The 21,132-nt window shown below is 45.2% G+C and overlaps 1 protein-coding gene, 13 non-coding genes and 4 pseudogenes across 17 annotated transcripts in view; all 18 read left to right on the top strand.

Annotated features, from left to right (window-relative positions):
* The window catches only part of LOC146502969 (uncharacterized), a 225,304-nt gene that overhangs the window by 171,184 nt on the left and 32,988 nt on the right, over positions 1 to 21,132 (top strand). The window lies entirely within an intron of this gene.
* LOC146503001 (U2 spliceosomal RNA) lies at positions 40 to 250 on the top strand (annotated as a pseudogene).
* On the top strand, positions 494 to 606 carry LOC146503000 (U5 spliceosomal RNA). Its single transcript, XR_014868956.1, has one exon. It is a non-coding gene; the product is annotated as a U5 spliceosomal RNA (small nuclear RNA).
* Positions 801 to 924, top strand: LOC146502999 (U2 spliceosomal RNA; annotated as a pseudogene).
* Positions 5,713 to 5,907, top strand: LOC146502998 (U2 spliceosomal RNA). Its single transcript, XR_014869101.1, has one exon. It is a non-coding gene; the product is annotated as a U2 spliceosomal RNA (small nuclear RNA).
* Positions 6,162 to 6,274, top strand: LOC146502997 (U5 spliceosomal RNA). Its single transcript, XR_014868970.1, has one exon. It is a non-coding gene; the product is annotated as a U5 spliceosomal RNA (small nuclear RNA).
* Positions 6,469 to 6,659, top strand: LOC146502996 (U2 spliceosomal RNA). Its single transcript, XR_014869038.1, has one exon. It is a non-coding gene; the product is annotated as a U2 spliceosomal RNA (small nuclear RNA).
* LOC146502995 (U5 spliceosomal RNA) lies at positions 6,903 to 7,015 on the top strand. The gene has a single exon (XR_014868890.1). It is a non-coding gene; the product is annotated as a U5 spliceosomal RNA (small nuclear RNA).
* LOC146502994 (U2 spliceosomal RNA) lies at positions 7,210 to 7,400 on the top strand. Its single transcript, XR_014869022.1, has one exon. It is a non-coding gene; the product is annotated as a U2 spliceosomal RNA (small nuclear RNA).
* On the top strand, positions 7,644 to 7,756 carry LOC146502993 (U5 spliceosomal RNA). Its single transcript, XR_014869151.1, has one exon. It is a non-coding gene; the product is annotated as a U5 spliceosomal RNA (small nuclear RNA).
* Positions 7,951 to 8,141, top strand: LOC146502992 (U2 spliceosomal RNA). Its single transcript, XR_014869021.1, has one exon. It is a non-coding gene; the product is annotated as a U2 spliceosomal RNA (small nuclear RNA).
* Positions 8,385 to 8,497, top strand: LOC146502991 (U5 spliceosomal RNA). Its single transcript, XR_014868969.1, has one exon. It is a non-coding gene; the product is annotated as a U5 spliceosomal RNA (small nuclear RNA).
* Positions 8,692 to 8,882, top strand: LOC146502990 (U2 spliceosomal RNA). The gene has a single exon (XR_014869041.1). It is a non-coding gene; the product is annotated as a U2 spliceosomal RNA (small nuclear RNA).
* LOC146502989 (U5 spliceosomal RNA) lies at positions 9,126 to 9,238 on the top strand. The gene has a single exon (XR_014868889.1). It is a non-coding gene; the product is annotated as a U5 spliceosomal RNA (small nuclear RNA).
* LOC146502988 (U2 spliceosomal RNA) lies at positions 9,433 to 9,574 on the top strand (annotated as a pseudogene).
* Positions 14,442 to 14,637, top strand: LOC146502987 (U2 spliceosomal RNA). Its single transcript, XR_014869112.1, has one exon. It is a non-coding gene; the product is annotated as a U2 spliceosomal RNA (small nuclear RNA).
* LOC146502986 (U5 spliceosomal RNA) lies at positions 14,881 to 14,993 on the top strand. The gene has a single exon (XR_014869150.1). It is a non-coding gene; the product is annotated as a U5 spliceosomal RNA (small nuclear RNA).
* Positions 15,188 to 15,329, top strand: LOC146502985 (U2 spliceosomal RNA; annotated as a pseudogene).

Here is a 21,132-nt window from a genome sequence, read left to right as displayed (position 1 = left end):
TTGTACAGTTTCTTTGCAGTATTGTTACCAAGTTTGTGGTTCTTTTGTACTTGAAAATAAAAAGGAAAAAAAAAAAAAAAAAAAAAAAAAAAAAAAATCTGTTCTTATCAGTTTAATATCTGATACGCCCCCGATTCGGGGGCAACGTATTAAACGCATTTTTAGAACAGGGAGCCGAATAAGGGGCTCGCTCCGTTCGCTCCACGCATCGACCCGGTATTGCAGCGCCTCCGGGAATGATGCCCCCTTTGCTGACTTTGTGCAAAAGCAAAAAAGCCAAACAAAGTAAGGTCTGCCAAGCCAAGAGCCAGAAAGCAGCCTGAAGCCGCGAACGTGCTCCTCTCCAGTCACCCCTCTCCTGTCAAAGTCGAAATCTGGAGCAGAGCAGGCGGGGCCTGAGATCTGCCCCTTCAGCCAAGCAAACAGGGCCTACCGTGACGCCGCAAGCCGGCACGAGGAGTCACTGCGGCTTCCTGCGAGGCCAAAGAAACACAAACTCTGCCTTCTCTTCAAAACGTACAAGTCTTTCGCCTTTTACTAATGACTTCCGTGGAGAGTGAGGCTAAGGAGTTGCACCTATTTTTGGCAGGGTCTGCCGTCTGGCTGGGCCCTCTCCTCGATGTTCAAAAGAAGAAATAGAAGAAAGCGCGCAGTTCCAGGCAGCTCCGCAGGCCTCTGAGCTACTGTGGGTGGGCGGAGATTTGAAGCGTATCCCTCCCTGTGAGCCAAGTGAAAGAGCGCACCGTCACAAGCGAGAAGTGTCCCGAGAAGGCGGCTCAGCCAGGAACCTGCAGGAGGCCATCGCTTCTCGGCCTTTTGCTAAGATCAAGTGTAGTATCTGTTCTTATCTGAGAAGCACAATGGCGACCTGGTCGGCCAGCTATACGCAGACTGAAAGAGGAGATGGCATGAGGAACACCTTAAGATTTGCTCTAAAAGACAAAGATGCAGCTTTCCAGGATCGAATAACTTTTGGGAGGAGGATTTTGTTTGATGTTTTGCAGATTCAGCCCGAGGAGATCTACTGCTTGCAACAGAGTATAACCAACAAGTACTATGATGTGACGCTAACTACGAAAGACACAGCGGAAGAAGCAAGGAGAAAAGCTCATCTGACGTCAAATGAAGAACTAAAAAGGTACATGGTCACCCCTTTATATAGAAGTGACTATAGTATCCTAACTGTACACATGTATAACCCATGGGTTTCAGAAGAGACTATAAGATGTTTTTTGGGAAGACACGTAAAGGTCTTACCTGGAGTAAGAATAATAAAAGATGGTCTGGGCTTGTGGACCGGCAAAAGACAATTCCGCGTCAAAATGGAGGAAGACCCGAATAGTGAAGACGGCTATCGACATCCTCCGGCAGTTTTTTCTATCGGGGCGGACAGAGGCTTCCTCATCTACGCGGGCCAACCTCTGGTTTGCAGAAGATGTGGCGGCAAAGGCCATGAAGCCGCTAACTGCAATCAGGTGAGGTGCCGAAATTGCAATGAAACGGGACATAGCACGAGAGACTGCACTGTACTAAAGAGATGTCATTTATGTGAGTCAGAGGAGCACATGGCAAGAGATTGCACAAAGCCCAGGTCATACGCTGCAGTAGTGGTGGGGCCGGTGGGCCAAGAGAAGGAAACTGGACATGACAAATTAGGAACACCTTTGTTAATGCAGGAGACTCCTGCAGGTGAGAGAAATGAGGCTGACGAGGAAGAAGAAGTTTCTGAGAGAATGATAGAGGTTCCTTTGTTAGATACAGAGGACAGGAATAAGGAAGGATCCTTCGCTACGAGTGAGGACATGACGGAGCAACCGTGGAGAGAGGTTAGGAATGAAGAAAGAAAGAAGGCGAAAAGAAGGAAAAGGCAGGTTTCAGCCACTCCGCCAGAAGATAGCAATGAGGAAAAATTGGAGACTGCGCCTTTCGGTGTGGAGGGAGAAAGGCGTGCTCCAAAAGGAACTCAAACGGAGTGTACCCACACTCCTTTGAGCTCCACGATAAGTGAAAATGATTCCGACGATGGGAGTGAAAATGAAAGTAACGCTGAAAGTTCTCTGATACGAACATTATTTTCTCAGGAAAGTTTGGGGAAGTAGCCCTTACCATTAAATGGATAAGATGAAAATAATGACTTTAAATGTCAGAGGACTGAGGAATGCAAAGAAAAGAAGAGCTGTGTATGAATTTTTAATTACTTGTGACTTTGATATATGTTTAATCCAGGAAGCCCACTTAAGAGACGAGGCCGACGCTCTGCTCTTCACAAAGGAGTGGGTAGGAGGCGAAGCAGCATGGAGTGTGGGGAGTGTATACGGTTCAGGGGTGGGAGTTTTGTGCGGGAAAAAAAGTATTCAAATCACGGACAGCTTTTCCGCAATACAGGGTAGGGTCTTGGTGGTGGATATTAAAAAGGTTGGAATAAAATGTCGGGTGGTAAATATATATGCAAACGCAGAACCACGAGCCCGTAGGGAACTCTTTTCTAGCCTGGATATTTGCTTCATGACAAGTAATGTAATTTATGTGGGCGGTGACTTAAATTGCTCTTTAGATAAGAACAATGGTTCTCTTCCACTTAGGAATCTCATGGCAAAGTATAGGTTAGTAGACTCCATGGGGAAGCTCTTAGGCAACCGTCCGACCCATACGTGGGAAAATAGTCGGGGAATGAGAAACAGGCTAGACTATATACTAGTAGGAGACACAGAAAAGGTAATCGAAACGGGGTCCCTTTACGCGCCCTTTACTGATCACAAAATAGTGTGGGCGAAGGTGGAATGCGAGGGGACAGCATATGGAAAAGGATATTGGAAATTAAATAATGACATCTTGTTAGAACAGGAATATAGGGCAAGTTTCAGAGGGATCTTCCAACATTGGGTGGATCTGAAATGTCTGTATGTGGATAGAGGGAGCTGGTGGGAGGAAATGAAAAAAAGAATAAAGAAATTTTCAATTGGTTACAGTATGCGGAGAGCACAGGCCTCAAAGAAGGTCTTTAAAGATTTACAGAGGGACATTGCAAAAGAGGAAGAGGATAGGAACAGAAATAGACATAGGGATAGAAGTGAGAAATTGAATGTTTTATTGAAAAAACAAGAAGATTTTTTTCAACAGAGAGCAAGGACAAGGATGTTTAAGTTTATGCAGGAGGAGCATGAGGGTCAAGAAAAGTGTTCAGCGTACTTTTTTGCCCAAATGAAAAGGAGGGAGGAAAGTGGACTAATAAAAGAATTGGAGATAGATGGGAAGATGATGACTGGTTCTGAGGATTTACGGAAAGTAGTAGAAGAGTACTATACGCGCCTTTTTGAAAAGGAAGAGTTGGATACAGACGCGCAGGGGACCTTTTTGAGGGGGTTAGGGGAAAGGCTATCTGAAGAAGAAAAACAATCAATGGATAGATGCATAAATAAGAATGAACTATACGATGCCTTGAAGACAATGAAAAATAACAAAGTACCTGGAATAGATGGTCTTTCGAAAGAGTTTTATGTCACCTTCTGGGATCTCATCGGAGACCATTTGCTAGAAGTATTTAATGAAATGTGTGAAAAGGGCTATATGTTGAAAAGCATGAGGACGGGGGTGATTAGTTTATTGTTTAAGAAAGGCTCACCGGCAATGCTCTCCAATTATAGACCTTTGTCCATGGTCTGTGTGGATTATAAAATTCTGAGCAGAGCTTTAGCGTTACGCTTGGCCCAGGCTATGCCGTTTATTATAAATGAGGACCAGACCTGTGGAGTAAAGGGTAGACAGATTGCTTGGAACTTGCATTTGCACAGGGATGTACTCTCGTATATAGAGGACAGGAATTTAGACTCCATATGTGTAACAATTGACCAAGAAAAAGCTTTTGACAGAGTCAATTATGATTTTCTATGGAGGGTGATGACGACTTTTAATATAGGGGAAACATTTCTGAGCTGGATAAAAATGATGTATGTTGACATTTGTGGCAAGGTGAAAGTAAATGGCTTTCTGACAGATGAGGTGTATCAGCAAAGAGGACTTAGACAAGGTTGCCCCTTGTCTGCCTTGCTTTACGTCATCTATGTAGAACCCTTAGCATGCGCGATAAGGGGAAACCGAGAAATTAGAGGGATAACCTTACCAGGGGGAGAAGTGTTAAAAATCTCCCAGTATGCTGATGACATCACCCTTTATTTGGGGGATGATGGGAGCGTGAGGGAAGCTATGCAGCTAATACATACCTTTGAAAGGGCGGCAGGGTCAAGGGTGAACAAAGGAAAAACTAAATACAAATTTCTGGGAAGGTGGGCAGGCAGAAGGGAGAGGCTTTGCGGGCTTTCCCTCTGTGAAAGCCCCATGCGGGTCTTAGGTATTAATTTCGGGAATCCTGGGGGAGACGCAGAACGAAATTGGGAGTCAAAAATGGCAAAAGTGAGGAGGAAATTGGGGATGTGGAAGAAAAGAAGACTCTCCATAACCGGCAGAGTCCTGGTTGTGAAAGCCGATATTCTGCCTGCCCTACTTCATTTGGCATATGTTTTCCCATTACCACAAATGTTTAGGAAAGAACTAACACGGGAAGTGTTCAAGTTTATTTGGGGTGGGTACGAATATGTGAAAAGAACTATGATGTACCAGCCGATACTAAAAGGAGGGAGAGATGTTCCATGTATCCCTTTAAAATTGGATGTATTATATTACTGTAACATTTGTAACATACTGAACAAGCCTTATACACACAAATGCCAACTTTTAATTCGTTTTTGGCTATCAGGCCCATTGAGACAACTGACCAAGTGGGACAATAGTGTGCCCAGAGCAGAAAGCAGACCGGTGTATTATGCAAAGCTGATCAAGTGGCGGGAGAAGCATTTAGAATGTAAGGATAAGGACCTTGCCCTGAATCATAAGACCTTGTATAGGACCCTGGTGGAAAAAACCCACACACAGTGTGTGTGGGTGAAAGAGGCTACATGGAAACGAGCACAAGGAAAAGACTTGAGCAATGGGTGTAAAGATTTGAACTGGTTGCTGCTACACAGGAAAATCCCTGTGAGATCCATAATGTATGCTCATAGATTAAGCGACAACAAAAACTGTCCAAGGACTACTTGTCAAGGAGAAGAAGAAACGATAGAACATGTAATGTGGGGATGTGGTTTTGCGCAAGAAGTGTGGAGAGAAATGCAAGTGCAATATGAGTGTTTAAATGGCATCCAATATGATGAGCTAATGTTCCTTACAGGGAAGGAAAAAAGAAACGAGGCCAGCGGAAAGATCCCCTTGTTAATGGCCCTGACAAAACTATTTTTGTGGAAGGCTCGACAGGGGTACATCCTGGGGTCTTACAAATGGACAGCTAGAACTACACGTAGAATAATAGTAAAAGAAATAGAGAAGACTTGTCTTTTAGAGAAAACTAAATGGGGCTGGGACACAATTAAGGATAGGTGGAAACATGTCTTCCAAACACCTCCCGGTTTCAGGAAGGCTTAAGAGATTCAAACTAGGAGGATAGTTTGATTTTTGTGTTTCCGATAGAGTTCTAGAACGGTCGTTTTGGGTTTGAGAAGAATATTATAGAGTACGGGCCCATGTAGTGGTAAGATGCGGCTCCATTTGGTGCCTGTTTTATTTTATTTTATTTTTTATTTCTTTATTTTTCTTGTATTCTATTATTACTAATATGTTTCTGGTGTTGTTTTGACTTTTTTAATGAATTGTATGAAATAAATAAATTTTGGAAAAAGGAAAAAAAAAAAAAAAAAAAAAAAATCTGTTCTTATCAGTTTAATATCTGATACGCCCCCGATTCGGGGGCAACGTATTAAACGCATTTTTAGAACAGGGAGCCGAATAAGGGGCTCGCTCCGTTAGCTCCACGCATCGACCCGGTATTGCAGCGCCTCCGGGAATGGTGCCCCCTTTGCTGACTTTGTGCAAAAGCAAGAAAGCCAAACAAAGTAAGGTCTGCCAAGCCAAGAGCCAGAAAGCAGCCAGAAAGCAGCCTGAAGCCGCGAACGTGCTCCTCTCCAGTCACCCCTCTCCTGTCAAAGTCGAACTCTGGAGCAGAGCAGGCGGGGCCTGAGATCTGCCCCTTCAGCCAAGCAAACAGGGCCTACCGTGACGCCGGAAGCCGGCACGAGGAGTCACTGCGGCTTCCTGCGAGGCCAGAGAAACACACACTCTGGCTTCTCTTCAAAACGTACAAGTCTTTCGCCTTTTACTAAAAACTTCCGTGGAGAGTGAGGCTAAGGAGTTGCACCTATTTTTGGCAGGGTCTGCCGTCTGGCTGGGCCCTCTCCTCGATGTTCAAAAGAAGAAATAGAAGAAAGCGCGCAGTTCCAGGCAGCTCCGCAGGCCTCTGAGCTACTGTGGGTGGGCGGAGATTTGAAGCAGAGCCCTCCCTGTGAGCCAAGTGAAAGAACGCACCGTCACAAGCGAGAAGTGTCCCGAGAAGGCGGCTCAGCCAGGAACCTGCAGGAGGCCATCGCTTCTCGGCCTTTTGGCTAAGATCAAGTGTAGTATCTGTTCTTATCAGTTTAATATCTGATACGCCCCCGAGTCGGGGGCAACGTATTAAACGCATTTTTAGAACAGGGAGCCGAATAAGGGGCTCGCTCCGTTCGCTCCACGCATCGACCCGGTATTGCAGCGCCTCCGGGAATGGTGCCCCCTTTGCTGACTTTGTGCAAAAGCAAAAAAGCCAAACAAAGTAAGGTCTGCCAAGCCAAGAGCCAGAAAGCAGCCTGAAGCCGCGAACGTGCTCCTCTCCAGTCACCCCTCTCCTGTCAAAGTCGAACTCTGGAGCAGAGCAGGCGGGGCCTGAGATCTGCCCCTTCAGCCAAGCAAACAGGGCCTACCGTGACGCCGGAAGCCGGCACGAGGAGTCACTGCGGCTTCCTGCGAGGCCAGAGAAACACACACTCTGGCTTCTCTTCAAAACGTACAAGTCTTTCGCCTTTTACTAAAGACTTCCGTGGAGAGTGAGGCTAAGGAGTTGCACCTATTTTTGGCAGGGTCTGCCGTCTGGCTGGGCCCTCTCCTCGATGTTCAAAAGAAGAAATAGAAGAAAGCGCGCAGTTCCAGGCAGCTCTGCAGGCCTCTGAGCTACTGTGGGTGGGCGGAGATTTGAAGCGGAGCCCTCCCTGTGAGCCAAGTGAAAGAGCGCACCGTCACAAGCAAGAAGTGTCCCGAGAAGGCGGCTCAGCCAGGAACCTGCAGGAGGCCATCGCTTCTCGGCCTTTTGGCTAAGATCAAGTGTAGTATCTGTTCTTATCAGTTTAATATCTGATACGCCCCCGATTCGGGGGCAACGTATTAAACGCATTTTTAGAACAGGGAGCCGAATAAGGGGCTCGCTCCGTTCGCTCCACGCATCGACCCGGTATTGCAGCGCCTCCGGGAATGGTGCCCCCTTTGCTGACTTTGTGCAAAAGCAAAAAAGCCAAACAAAGTAAGGTCTGCCAAGCCAAGAGCCAGAAAGCAGCCTGAAGCCGCGAACGTGCTCCTCTCCAGTCACCCCTCTCCTGTCAAAGTCGAACTCTGGAGCAGAGCAGGCGGGGCCTGAGATCTGCCCCTTCAGCCAAGCAAACAGGGCCTACCGTGACGCCGGAAGCCAGCACGAGGAGTCACTGCGGCTTCCTGCGAGGCCAAAGAAACACAAACTCTGGCTTCTCTTCAAAACGTACAAGTCTTTCGCCTTTTACTAAAGACTTCCGTGGAGAGTGAGGCTAAGGAGTTGCACCTATTTTTGGCAGGGTCTGCCGTCTGGCTGGGCCCTCTCCTCGATGTTCAAAAGAAGAAATAGAAGAAAGCGCGCAGTTCCAGGCAGCTCCGCAGGCCTCTGAGCTACTGTGGGTGGGCGGAGATTTGAAGCGGAGCCCTCCCTGTGAGCCAAGTGAAAGAGCGCACCGTCACAAGCGAGAAGTGTTCCGAGAAGGCGGCTCAGCCAGGAACCTGCAGGAGGCCATCGCTTCTCGGCCTTTTGGCTAAGATCAAGTGTAGTATCTGTTCTTATCAGTTTAATATCTGATACGCCCCCGATTCGGGGGCAACGTATTAAACGCATTTTTAGAACAGGGAGCCGAATAAGGGGCTCGCTCCGTTCGCTCCACGCATCGACCCGGTATTGCAGCGCCTCCGGGAATGGTGCCCCCTTTGCTGACTTTGTGCAAAAGCAAAAAAGCCAAACAAAGTAAGGTCTGCCAAGCCAAGAGCCAGAAAGCAGCCTGAAGCCGCGAACGTGCTCCTCTCCAGTCACCCCTCTCCTGTCAAAGTCGAACTCTGGAGCAGAGCAGGCGGGGCCTGAGATCTGCCCCTTCAGCCAAGCAAACAGGGCCTACCGTGACGCCGGAAGCCGGCACGAGGAGTCACTGCGGCTTCCTGCGAGGCCAGAGAAACACACACTCTGGCTTCTCTTCAAAACGTACAAGTCTTTCGCCTTTTACTAAAAACTTCCGTGGAGAGTGAGGCTAAGGAGTTGCACCTATTTTTGGCAGGGTCTGCCGTCTGGCTGGGCCCTCTCCTCGATGTTCAAAAGAAGAAATAGAAGAAAGCGCGCAGTTCCAGGCAGCTCCGCAGGCCTCTGAGCTACTGTGGGTGGGCGGAGATTTGAAGCAGAGCCCTCCCTGTGAGCCAAGTGAAAGAACGCACCGTCACAAGCGAGAAGTGTCCCGAGAAGGCGGCTCAGCCAGGAACCTGCAGGAGGCCATCGCTTCTTGGCCTTTTGGCTAAGATCAAGTGTAGTATCTGTTCTTATCAGTTTAATATCTGATACGCCCCCGAGTCGGGGGCAACGTATTAAACGCATTTTTAGAACAGGGAGCCGAATAAGGGGCTCGCTCCGTTCGCTCCACGCATCGACCCGGTATTGCAGCGCCTCCGGGAATGGTGCCCCCTTTGCTGACTTTGTGCAAAAGCAAAAAAGCCAAACAAAGTAAGGTCTGCCAAGCCAAGAGCCAGAAAGCAGCCTGAAGCCGCGAACGTGCTCCTCTCCAGTCACCCCTCTCCTGTCAAAGTCGAAATCTGGAGCAGAGCAGGTGGGGCCTGAGATCTGCCCCTTCAGCCAAGCAAACAGGGCCTACCGTGACGCCGGAAGCCGGCACGAGGAGTCACTGCGGCTTCCTGCGAGGCCAGAGAAACACACACTCTGGCTTCTCTTCAAAACGTACAAGTCTTTCGCCTTTTACTAAAGACTTCCGTGGAGAGTGAGGCTAAGGAGTTGCACCTATTTTTGGCAGGGTCTGCCGTCTGGCTGGGCCCTCTCCTCGATGTTCAAAAGAAGAAATAGAAGAAAGCGCGCAGTTCCAGGCAGCTCCGCAGGCCTCTGAGCTACTGTGGGTGGGCGGAGATTTGAAGCGGAGCCCTCCCTGTGAGCCAAGTGAAAGAGCGCACCGTCACAAGCGAGAAGTGTCCCGAGAAGGCGGCTCAGCCAGGAACCTGCAGGAGGCCATCGCTTTTCTGCCTTTTGGCTAAGATCAAGTGTAGTATCTGTTCTTATCAGAGGAGGCGGGAAGCAAACAAAGATGGCGACGTCGTCGGCCAGTTTTTCCGAGACTTTTGGAACAAGAAATACGTTGAGATTTGAACTCATGGAGAAAGACACACAAATGCATGACAGAATAACTTTTGGACGGAGAATCCTTTTCGAAGCCTTGAAGATACAGCCGGAGGAAATATTCTGCCTACAACAGAGCACCGCAAGTAAGCACTATGATGTGACTTTCTCTACAGGAGAATACGCGGAAGAAGTGAGAAGGAAGAGCATTGTGGAAGAAGATAAAGAACTGCGGAGATATATGGTGACCCCTTTGTATCGCAATGATTACAGAATTTTAACGATACATATGTATAACCCATGGGTCACGGAAGAGACTATCAGGTACTTTCTAGGGAGATACGTTACTGTTCTCCCAGGAGTACGAAAGATAAAGGACGGTCTGGGCATATGGACCGGAAAGAGACAATTTCGCATCAAATTGAGGGCGGATATGAACAGTGAAGATGGATATTGCCACCCACCTGCAGTCTTTTCTATTGGAGCGGACAGAGGCTTCCTTGTTTACGCAGGGCAGCCCCAAGCATGCAGGAAATGCGGGAGTGTTGGACATAATGCAGAACAATGTGACCAGGTGAGGTGTAGGAGCTGCGGCGAGCTTGGACATATTACGAGGAACTGCAAGGAGCCCAGAAGATGTCACTTATGTGACTCGGAAGCGCACATGGCGAGAGATTGTACTAAGCCACGGCCTTATTCAGCCGTGGTAAAGACTGGACTTATTGGGGAAGAACGTAGCGAAGAGGAAATAGACTCTGGTGTAGGAGCAAGGCCCCAGGAGCCGATACCAGCTGCTGGAAATCAGGCTAACGAGGACAAGGTGGAAGGTGTGGAGGAGGGGATGGAGCGACGTGAGGAGAAGGGAGAGAGAAGTCTTGAGCAAGATGGTGAGAAAGTACAGCAGGGGGAGGAACCCCAAAAAGGTTGGGAAGTGGTTGGAAAACCACGGAGAAAGTCCGCTAAAAGGAGGAGAAAGGTGAGTCCAGCCGCCTTCTCTGAAGATGGTAAGCTAAGTGATCAAGATATTAGGGAGGAGGTTTTGGAGGAGGGTGGAAATGTGGAGGGGTATGTGTTGAGGGGAACACAGACTGAGTGCATGCATACCCCTCTAAGTGATGTGACAAGCGATGGAGATATGGAAGAGGAAGACGAGAGCGAAGAAAAGTCCGAGGACTCTTTCATAAAAGACCTTTTGTTACATGTCAATATGGATAGTTAGAGAATCCAAGAGAGCAGGTAAAATATACCAAGAGACTCATTGTTTTTTTTTTGTTTTTTTTTCTTTCTCTTTAGTTTTATTATTATTTTTTTGCCCTTAGTGCTCCACTTGCTTTTTGTTTATGGTATGGGAAAACTACGGATAATTACCCTGAATGTTAGGGGGCTAAAAAGTGCCCGGAAGAGAAAAATTGTTTATGAATTTTTATTGAGCTTCAATTTCGATGTTTGTTTGGTTCAGGAAGCTCATCTGAGAGATGAGAGGGATGTTGCTTTGTTTACTGAGGAATGGAGGGGAGGGGAATCTACTTGGAGCATTGGGGGGGTACATGGGACTGGAGTTGGGGTGTTATGTGGGAATAAGGATATTCAGATAATTGAGAGCTTTACTGTAATACAAGGAAGGGTAATGGTGGTGGATATTGATAAAAATGGGACTCAATGTCGGATAATAAATGTATATGCACAGGTGGAGCACGGGCTACGTAAGGACCTTTTCCAAAAAATGGATACTTGTTTTTTGACTAGGAAAGATATTATTGTGGGAGGGGATTTTAATTGCTCTTTGGAAAGGGAAAAGTTTTCCCTCCCCTTTAGGACCTTCATTAAGAAATATGGACTAATTGATGTAATGGGGAAGTTACTGGGAAAGCAAGTGGGGTATACTTGGAAGAACACAAGGGGGGTGAAGAGTAGGTTAGATTACATTTTAGTAGAAAAAAAGTGCAAAATAATAGAGGGAAAAACAATACCGGCCCTCTTCACAGACCATCAAGCAGTTGATGTGGAGCTTGAGATAGTAGGGCCAGACTTTGGAAAAGGGTATTGGAAGTTTAACAACGACGTCCTCGCAGAGAAAGCCTATAGGGAAGGCTTCATGAAAATCTTCCCGATATGGGCCGAGATGAAAAGTTTATACAGTAACAACGTGGTTTGGTGGGAGGACATAAAGAAAAAAATCAAAAAGTTTACAATCAAATATTGTACAGAGAGGTCAAAAGTCCAAAAGAAAGAGTTCGACACAATACAAAAAGAAATAGAAAAAATCTACATTATGGAAAATACGGGAAGGGGAATTAAAAAGGAAGGGTACTTGGAAAATTTAAAAATGAGACAGGAGGAATTACTTGAGAGGAAAGCGAGGGCCGTAATATATAAATTAAAACAGGAAGAGTATGAGGAGAACGAGAAGTGCTCCTCATACTTTTTTAGCAAAATGAAGACTAGGGATAAGAGGGGGGTTATAACGGAACTGGAGAGGGATGGAAAGGTGATAAGGGGGAAAGATGATTTGTTAAGAACGGCGGAAGAATATTATGGAAAATTGTTTACAAAGGAGAGCTTGGATGAGGGGAAGGGGGAGGTTTTTATAAGATCGCTAAGGAGAAGGCTACCCGAAGAAGAAAATGGAAAGCTGGGGGGGGAATTGACAGTAGGGGAGGTGTTTAATGTGGTAACGGCAATGAAGGCCAATAAGGTGCCCGGCATAGATGGCCTAACAAAAGAATTTTACGTGGCGTTTTGGGATATGGTGGGGATCCACCTTTTGGAGGTTTTTAAGGAAATCATGGAGGGAGGAGAGATGCCGGAAAGCATGAAAACGGGAGTGGTGGCTATTCTGTTTAAGAAAGGAAACCCGAACCAACTAGACAATTACAGGCCACTAACTATGCTGTGCGTGGACTATAAAATACTGAGTAAGGTTCTGGCGAATAGGCTAGCAGGAGTCATGTCACACATAGTGGAAATGGACCAAACTTGTGGGGTACAGGGGAGGCAAATCACATGGAACTTACATCTACACAGGGATGTACTCACATATGTAAAGGAGAGAAACATTGCTGCAATATGTGTTAGCCTGGATCAGCAGAAAGCTTTCGATAGAGTAGACCACGCTTTTTTGTGGAAGGTTATGGAGGGGCTGGGTCTAGGAGGAGCCATTACAAAATGGGTAAAGGTTTTATATAAGGGAATAAATTCAAAAATCAAAATTAATGGGCATTTAACGGATAAAGTGCAACAAACAAGAGGATTGCGGCAAGGGTGCCCGCTCTCTGTGGTGCTGTTTGTTTTATACGCAGAACCTCTTGCTTGTGCAATAAGGGTGAGCCACATTGTTAAAGGGATAACGTTGCCCCGGGGCGAGAGCTTAAAAATATCACAATACGCGGATGACACAATATTATACTTGGCAGACGATGAAAGCTTAAGGGGAGTGATAGACATTCTATATGATTATGAAAAAGCAACTGGATCGAGAATAAACAAGGAGAAGACTAGGTACAAATACCTTGGGAAGTGGGAGGGGAGGAAGGACAAGATCTGTGATTATATGTTGTGCGAAGGCCCTATGGACGTATTAGGAATTTCTTTTGGGAATGGGGAGGGGGATGCATTGTGTAATTGGAAAAAGAAGATGACTGTAGTCGAAAAAAACCTGGGATTATGGAAGACAAGAAAACTTTCCGTTTCAGGGAAAGTGTTGGTTGTAAAGGCCGATGTATTGCCAAAGCTGCTACATTTGGCCTACGTCTTTCCGATGCCGCAGAAGTATAGAGCTCAACTAATGAGGGGAATATTTAATTTTATATGGGGGGGCTATGAATATGTGAAAAGGGCGCTAATGTATCAGGAAATAGCAGATGGTGGGAGGGATGTGCCAAACGTTCCTCTGAAGCTGGATGCAATATTCTATAGCAATGTATGTATACTCTTGAAAAAGACATATATACACAAATGCCAAATCCTGATATGGTTTTGGCTGTCTATACCATACCGGTTTCTAATAGGGTGGGATAATAAAGGCCCTAAAGCTGAGACTAGGCCGGAGTACTTCCAGCGAATGGTAAAGTGGGGGAGGAGATATACGGAATGTAAAGATGAGGATACAGTGATAAATCATAAGTTACTATATAGGAAACTGGTACAGAAACTCAATGTCAATCCAGTAATGGTGAGCTCTGAAGTGTGGGTACGGGCCCAGGACAAGAGTTTTAAGAACGGGTTTAAAGATTTTAATTGGTTGCACTTGCATAGAAGGCTACCAGTCAGGGTCACAATGTATGCCCACAATTTGGGGAAGCAAAAAGTCTGTCCAAGGAAAAACTGTATGGAAGATGAAACAATTGAACATGTATTATGGGGATGTGAATATGCAAAAAAGGTGTGGGATGGGATGATAGAGAGTTATAAGTGCTTGGAGAATGTGACATATGATGAAATCACTTCGTTTGGGGTTAAAGGAGTGGGAAAAGAACAAAATAAAATAATTTGTATGCTGATATCAATTGTAAAACTTAAATTATGGAAAGCAAGGCAGGGAAATATAACCGGAGTGTATAAATGGAGAGAGATAGGAACAGTTAAGGCAATAGAGAAAGAATTTGAAAGTATATACTGGCATGAATTAGAAAAGTGGGGAAGTGATACAATTAAGGATAGGTGGAAAACCATCTTTTCAAAACCACCAAAAAAAAGGTGGTAAGGAATAAGGAGCGAGATAATAGAAAGGCGATTGTTTCTTCAGTTTCTGGTCTTTCATTTTGTGGGATTTTCTTGTTGTTCAACTTCTCTTCTCTTTCTGTAGGATGTTTATTTAGATGTAAAGAAATGAAGGTATGACATTGATTTGGAAAGTAATATGTTAAGATGTATGAGAAATGTGAAATGTAAATGTAAAGGATGGAAATGTTGTGGAAAGGAAATAAAAAAAGGAAAAAAAAAAAAAATCTGTTCTTATCAGTTTAATATCTGATACGCCCCCGATTCGGGGGCAACGTATTAAACGCATTTTTAGAACAGGGAGCCGAATAAGGGGCTCGCTCCGTTCGCTCCACGCATCGACCCGCTATTGCAGCGCCTCCGGGAATGGTGCCCCCTTTGCTGACTTTGTGCAAAAGCAAAAAAGCCAAACAAAGTAAGGTCTGCCAAGCCAAGAGCCAGAAAGCAGCCTGAAGCCGCGAACGTGCTCCTCTCCAGTCACCCCTCTCCTGTCAAAGTCGAACTCTGGAGCAGAGCAGGCGGGGCCTGAGATCTGCCCCTTCAGCCAAGCAAACAGGGCCTACCGTGACGCCGGAAGCCGGCACGAGGAGTCACTGCGGCTTCCTGCGAGGCCAAAGAAACACAAACTCTGGCTTCTCTTCAAAACGTACAAGTCTTTCGCCTTTTACTAAAGACTTCCGTGGAGAGTGAGGCTAAGGAGTTGCACCTATTTTTGGCAGGGTCTGCCGTCTGGCTGGGCCCTCTCCTCGATGTTCAAAAGAAGAAATAGAAGAAAGCGCGCAGTTCCAGGCAGCTCCGCAGGCCTCTGAGCTACTGTGGGTGGGCGGAGATTTGAAGCGGAGCCCTCCCTGTGAGCCAAGTGAAAGAGCGCACCGTCACAAGCGAGAAGTGTCCCGAGAAGGCGGCTCAGCCAGGAACCTGCAGGAGGCCATCGCTTCTCGGCCTTTTGGCTAAGATCAAGTGTAGTAGCTGTTCTTATCAGAGGAGACGGGAAGCAAACAAAGATGGCGACGTCGTCGGCCAGTTTTTCCGAGACTTTTGGAACAAGAAATACGCTGAGATTTGAACTCATGGAGAAAGACACACAAATGCATGACAGAATAACTTTTGGACGGAGAATCCTTTTCGAAGCCTTGAAGATACAGCCGGAGGAAATATTCTGCCTACAACAGAGCACCGCAAGTAAGCACTATGATGTGACTTTCTCTACAGGAGAATACGCGGAAGAAGTGAGAAGGAAGAGCATTGTGGAAGAAGATAAAGAACTGCGGAGATATATGGTGACCCCTTTGTATCGCAATGATTACAGAATTTTAACGATACATATGTATAACCCATGGGTCACGGAAGAGACTATCAGGTACTTTCTAGGGAGATACATTACTGTTCTCCCAGGAGTACGAAAGATAAAGGACGGTCTGGGCATATGGACCGGAAAGAGACAATTTCGCATCAAATTGAGGGCGGATATGAACAGTGAAGATGGATATTGCCACCCACCTGCAGTCTTTTCTATTGGAGCGGACAGAGGCTTCCTTGTTTACGCAGGGCAGCCCCAAGCATGCAGGAAATGCGGGAGTGTTGGACATAATGCGGAACAATGCGACCAGGTGAGGTGTAGGAGTTGCGGCAAGCTTGGACATATTACGAGGAACTGCAAGGAGCCCAGAAGATGTCACTTATGTGACTCGGAAGCGCACATGGCGAGAGATTGTACTAAGCCACGGCCTTATTCAGCCGTGGTAAAGACTGGACTTATTGGGGAAGAACGTAGCGAAGAGGAAATAGACTCTGGTGTAGGAGCAAGGCCCCAGGAGCCGATACCAGCTGCTGGAAATCAGGCTAACGAGGACAAGGTGGAAGGTGTGGAGGAGGGGACGGAGCGACATGAGGAGAAGGGAGAGAGAAGTCTTGAGCAAGATGGTGAGAAAGTACAGCAGGGGGAGGAACCCCAAAAAGGTTGGGAAGTGGTTGGAAAACCACGGAGAAAGTCCGCTAAAAGGAGGAGAAAGGTGAGTCCAGCCGCTTTCTCTGAAGATGGTAAGCTAAGTGATCAAGATATTAGGGAGGAGGTTTTGGAGGAGGGTGGACATGTGGAGGGGTATGTGTTGAGGGGAACGCAGACTGAGTGCATGCATACCCCTCTAAGTGATGTGACAAGCGATGGAGATATGGAAGAGGAAGACGAGAGCGAAGAAAAGTCCGAGGACTCTTTCATAAAAGACCTTTTGTTACATGTCAATATGGATAGTTAGAGAATCCAAGAGAGCAGGTAAAATATACCAAGAGACTCATTGTTTTTTTTTTTGGTTTTTTTTTCTTTCTCTTTAGTATTATTATTATATTTTTTGCCCTTAGTGCTCCACTTGCTTTTTGTTTATGGTATGGGAAAACTACGGATAATTACCCTGAATGTTAGGGGGCTAAAAAGTGCCCGGAAGAGAAAAATTGTTTATGAATTTTTATTGAGCTTCAATTTCGATGTTTGTTTGGTTCAGGAAGCTCATCTGAGAGATGAGAGGGATGTTGCTTTGTTTACTGAGGAATGGAGGGGAGGGGAATCTACTTGGAGCATTGGGGGGGTACATGGGACTGGAGTTGGGGTGTTATGTGGGAATAAGGATATTCAGATAATTGAGAGCTTTACTGTAATACAAGGAAGGGTAATGGTGGTGGATATTGATAAAAATGGGACTCAATGTCGGATAATAAATGTATATGCACAGGTGGAGCACGGGCTACGTAAGGACCTTTTCCAAAAAATGGATACTTGTTTTTTGACTAGGAAAGATATTATTGTGGGAGGGGATTTTAATTGCTCTTTGGAAAGGGAAAAGTTTTCCCTCCCCTTTAGGACCTTCATTACGAAATATGGACTAATTGATGTAATGGGGAAGTTACTGGGAAAGCAAGTGGGGTATACTTGGAAGAACACAAGGGGGGTGAAGAGTAGGTTAGATTACATTTTAGTAGAAAAAAAGTGCAAAATAATAGAGGGAAAAACAATACCGGCCCTCTTCACAGACCATCAAGCAGTTGATGTGGAGCTTGAGATAGTAGGGCCAGACTTTGGAAAAGGGTATTGGAAGTTTAACAACGACGTCCTCGCAGAGAAAGCCTATAGGGAAGGCTTCATGAAAATCTTCCCGATATGGGCCGAGATGAAAAGTTTATACAGTAACAACGTGGTTTGGTGGGAGGACATAAAGAAAAAAATCAAAAAGTTTACAATCAAATATTGTACAGAGAGGTCAAAAGTCCAAAAGAAAGAGTTCGACACAATACAAAAAGAAATAGAAAAAATCTATATTATGGAAAATACGGGAAGGGGAATTAAAAAGGAAGGGTACTTGGAAAATTTAAAAATGAGACAGGAGGAATTACTTGAGAGGAAAGCGAGGGCCGTAATATATAAATTAAAACAGGAAGAGTATGAGGAGAACGAGAAGTGCTCCTCATACTTTTTTAGCAAAATGAAGACTAGGGATAAGAGGGGGGTTATAACGGAACTGGAGAGGGATGGAAAGGTGATAAGGGGGAAAGATGATTTGTTAAGAACGGCGGAAGAATATTATGGAAAATTGTTTACAAAGGAGAGCTTGGATGAGGGGAAGGGGGAGGTTTTTATAAGATCGCTAAGGAGAACGCTACCCGAAGAAGAAAATGGAAAGCTGGGGGGGGAATTGACAGTAGGGGAGGTGTATAATGTGGTAACGGCAATGAAGGCCAATAAGGTGCCCGGCATAGATGGCCTAACAAAAGAATTTTACGTGGCGTTTTGGGATATGGTGGGGATCCACCTTTTGGAGGTTTTTAAGGAAATCATGGAGGGAGGAGAGATGCCGGAAAGCATGAAAACGGGAGTGGTGACTATTCTGTTTAAGAAAGGAAACCCGAACCAACTAGACAATTACAGGCCACTAACTATGCTGTGCGTGGACTATAAAATACTGAGTAAGGTTCTGGCGAATAGGCTAGCAGGAGTCATGTCACACATAGTGGAAATGGACCAAACTTGTGGGGTACAGGGGAGGCAAATCACATGGAACTTACATCTACACAGGGATGTACTCACATATGTAAAGGAGAGAAACATTGCTGCAATATGTGTTAGCCTGGATCAGCAGAAAGCTTTCGATAGAGTAGACCACGCTTTTTTGTGGAAGGTTATGGAGGGGCTGGGTCTAGGAGGAGCCATTACAAAATGGGTAAAGGTTTTATATAAGGGAATAAATTCAAAAATCAAAATTAATGGGCATTTAACGGATAAAGTGCAACAAACAAGAGGATTGCGGCAAGGGTGCCCGCTCTCTGTGGTGCTGTTTGTTTTATACGCAGAACCTCTTGCTTGTGCAATAAGGGTGAGCCACATTGTTAAAGGGATAACGTTGCCCCGGGGCGAGAGCTTAAAAATATCACAATACGCGGATGACACAATATTATACTTGGCAGACGATGAAAGCTTAAGGGGAGTGATAGACATTCTATATGATTATGAAAAAGCTACTGGATCGAGAATAAACAAGGAGAAGACTAGGTACAAATACCTTGGGAAGTGGGAGGGGAGGAAGGACAAGATCTGTGATTATATGTTGTGCGAAGGCCCTATGGACGTATTAGGAATTTCTTTTGGGAATGGGGAGGGGGATGCATTGTGTAATTGGAAAAAGAAGATGACTGTAGTCGAAAAAAACCTGGGATTATGGAAGACAAGAAAACTTTCCGTTTCAGGGAAAGTGTTGGTTGTAAAGGCCGATGTATTGCCAAAGCTGCTACATTTGGCCTACGTCTTTCCGATGCCGCAGAAGTATAGAGCTCAACTAATGAGGGGAATATTTAATTTTATATGGGGGGGCTATGAATATGTGAAAAGGGCGCTAATGTATCAGGAAATAGCAGATGGTGGGAGGGATGTGCCAAACGTTCCTCTGAAGCTGGATGCAATATTCTATAGCAATGTATGTATACTCTTGAAAAAGACATATATACACAAATGCCAAATCCTGATATGGTTTTGGCTGTCTATACCATACCGGTTTCTAATAGGGTGGGATAATAAAGGCCCTAAAGCTGAGACTAGGCCGGAGTACTTCCAGCGAATGGTAAAGTGGGGGAGGAGATATACGGAATGTAAAGATGAGGATACAGTGATAAATCATAAGTTACTATATAGGAAACTGGTACAGAAACTCAATGTCAATCCAGTAATGGTGAGCTCTGAAGTGTGGGTACGGGCCCAGGACAAGAGTTTTAAGAACGGGCTTAAAGATTTTACAGTTTTTTCTGAATGCTTAAACCCTAACTGTGATTCTTATAGCACAATTCCTAAAACTATTAACACTTATAGCAAAACCACTCACTGAGTTTGCAAAACTAAAAGCACAAACATTGCTTTGCACTCAGTTTGCAATTTTGTAACACACACTTTGCAAAACTGTAGGCACAACTCACTGCTTACACTCAATTACCAAATTTCCAACACACTCCTAGCAAAATTATACACATGTATGGCTATCATTAACACTATTTTGCCAACTGTCTGGCACACTTTCAGATGTGAAAACTGTTTTAGATAATTAGTCCACTTTGCAATCAGCCTAAGCACTATAAACAGGCCACAGGTAAGCTGTCTATGTGGAGTACAATGGAAGGAGCAGTAAGAGTGAGAAGAGTGAGAATCAGAGGAGGCCGAGGGAGAGGACGTGGAGGTGAAGAAGTTGGAGGAAGAGGACGTGGAGGTGAAGAAGCAAGAGGGTTAGAGGAAGTTAGAGGAAGAGGACAAAGAGGAGCAAGAAGAGGACGAGGAGGGGAAAGAGGAAGGGTAAGAAGAGTAAGAAACAGAATAACTGATGACATCAGGGCTACAATAGTGGACCATGTCATCAACCATGGGATGACCCTGAGGGAAGCTGGCCAACGGGTTCAGCCTAAACTGAGCCGCTACACTGTGGCAAGCATCATTAGGACATTTCGAAATGAGAATCGGTAAGTACTTTGTAGCACTGCCATACTCTAATGAGAAACACAACAGTACCATACATGCAAAAATACTGAAATTGTTACTTTACAGAATTGCTAGACGTCCAGATGTTGGGGGCAGAGGCAGAATGTTCAATTGACATCTGTACACAGAGAAAGCAAAAGCCAGATGTGTTTTGTATTCATACCATCAGTGTGCAGTTGGCGCATTGTGTGCTTAGTAGATGATGGCTTGTGTGTACTGTTTGATACGAAAACACCATTTTTACGAAGGTTTGAAGAGTTAATCTAGCTGTGTTCGCTTTTGCAAGAGAACTACAATGTTTTGATAATTGGGTGACAGGTTTTCTTATTTGTGTGTAGAGTTTTGCAAAAATAGCCAATAGTTACAAAAAATGTGCTTAAGCAATCAGAAAAAACTGTAATTGGTTGCACTTGCATAGAAGGCTACCAGTCAGGGTCACAATGTATGCCCACAATTTGGGGAAGCAAAAAGTCTGTCCAAGGAAAAACTGTATGGAAGATGAAACAATTGAACATGTATTATGGGGATGTGAATATGCAAAAAAGGTGTGGGATGGGGTGAAAGAGAGTTATAAGTGCTTGGAGAATGTGACATATGATGAAATCACTTCGTTTGGGGTTAAAGGAGTGGGAAAAGAACAAAATAAAATAATTTGTATGCTGATATCAATTGTAAAACTTAAATTATGGAAAGCAAGGCAGGGAAATATAACCGGAGTGTATAAATGGAGAGAGATAGGAACAGTTAAGGCAATAGAGAAAGAATTTGAAAGTATATACTGGCATGAATTAGAAAAGTGGGGAAGTGATACAATTAAGGATAGGTGGAAAACCATCTTTTTAAAACCACCAAAAAAAAGGTGGTGAGTGAT

The sequence above is a fragment of the Neolamprologus multifasciatus genome, chromosome 14 (genome assembly GCF_963576455.1).
Source record: "Neolamprologus multifasciatus chromosome 14, fNeoMul1.2, whole genome shotgun sequence".
Lineage (NCBI taxonomy): Eukaryota > Metazoa > Chordata > Actinopteri > Cichliformes > Cichlidae > Neolamprologus > Neolamprologus multifasciatus.
This window is presented reverse-complemented; position numbering and strand designations above follow the sequence as displayed.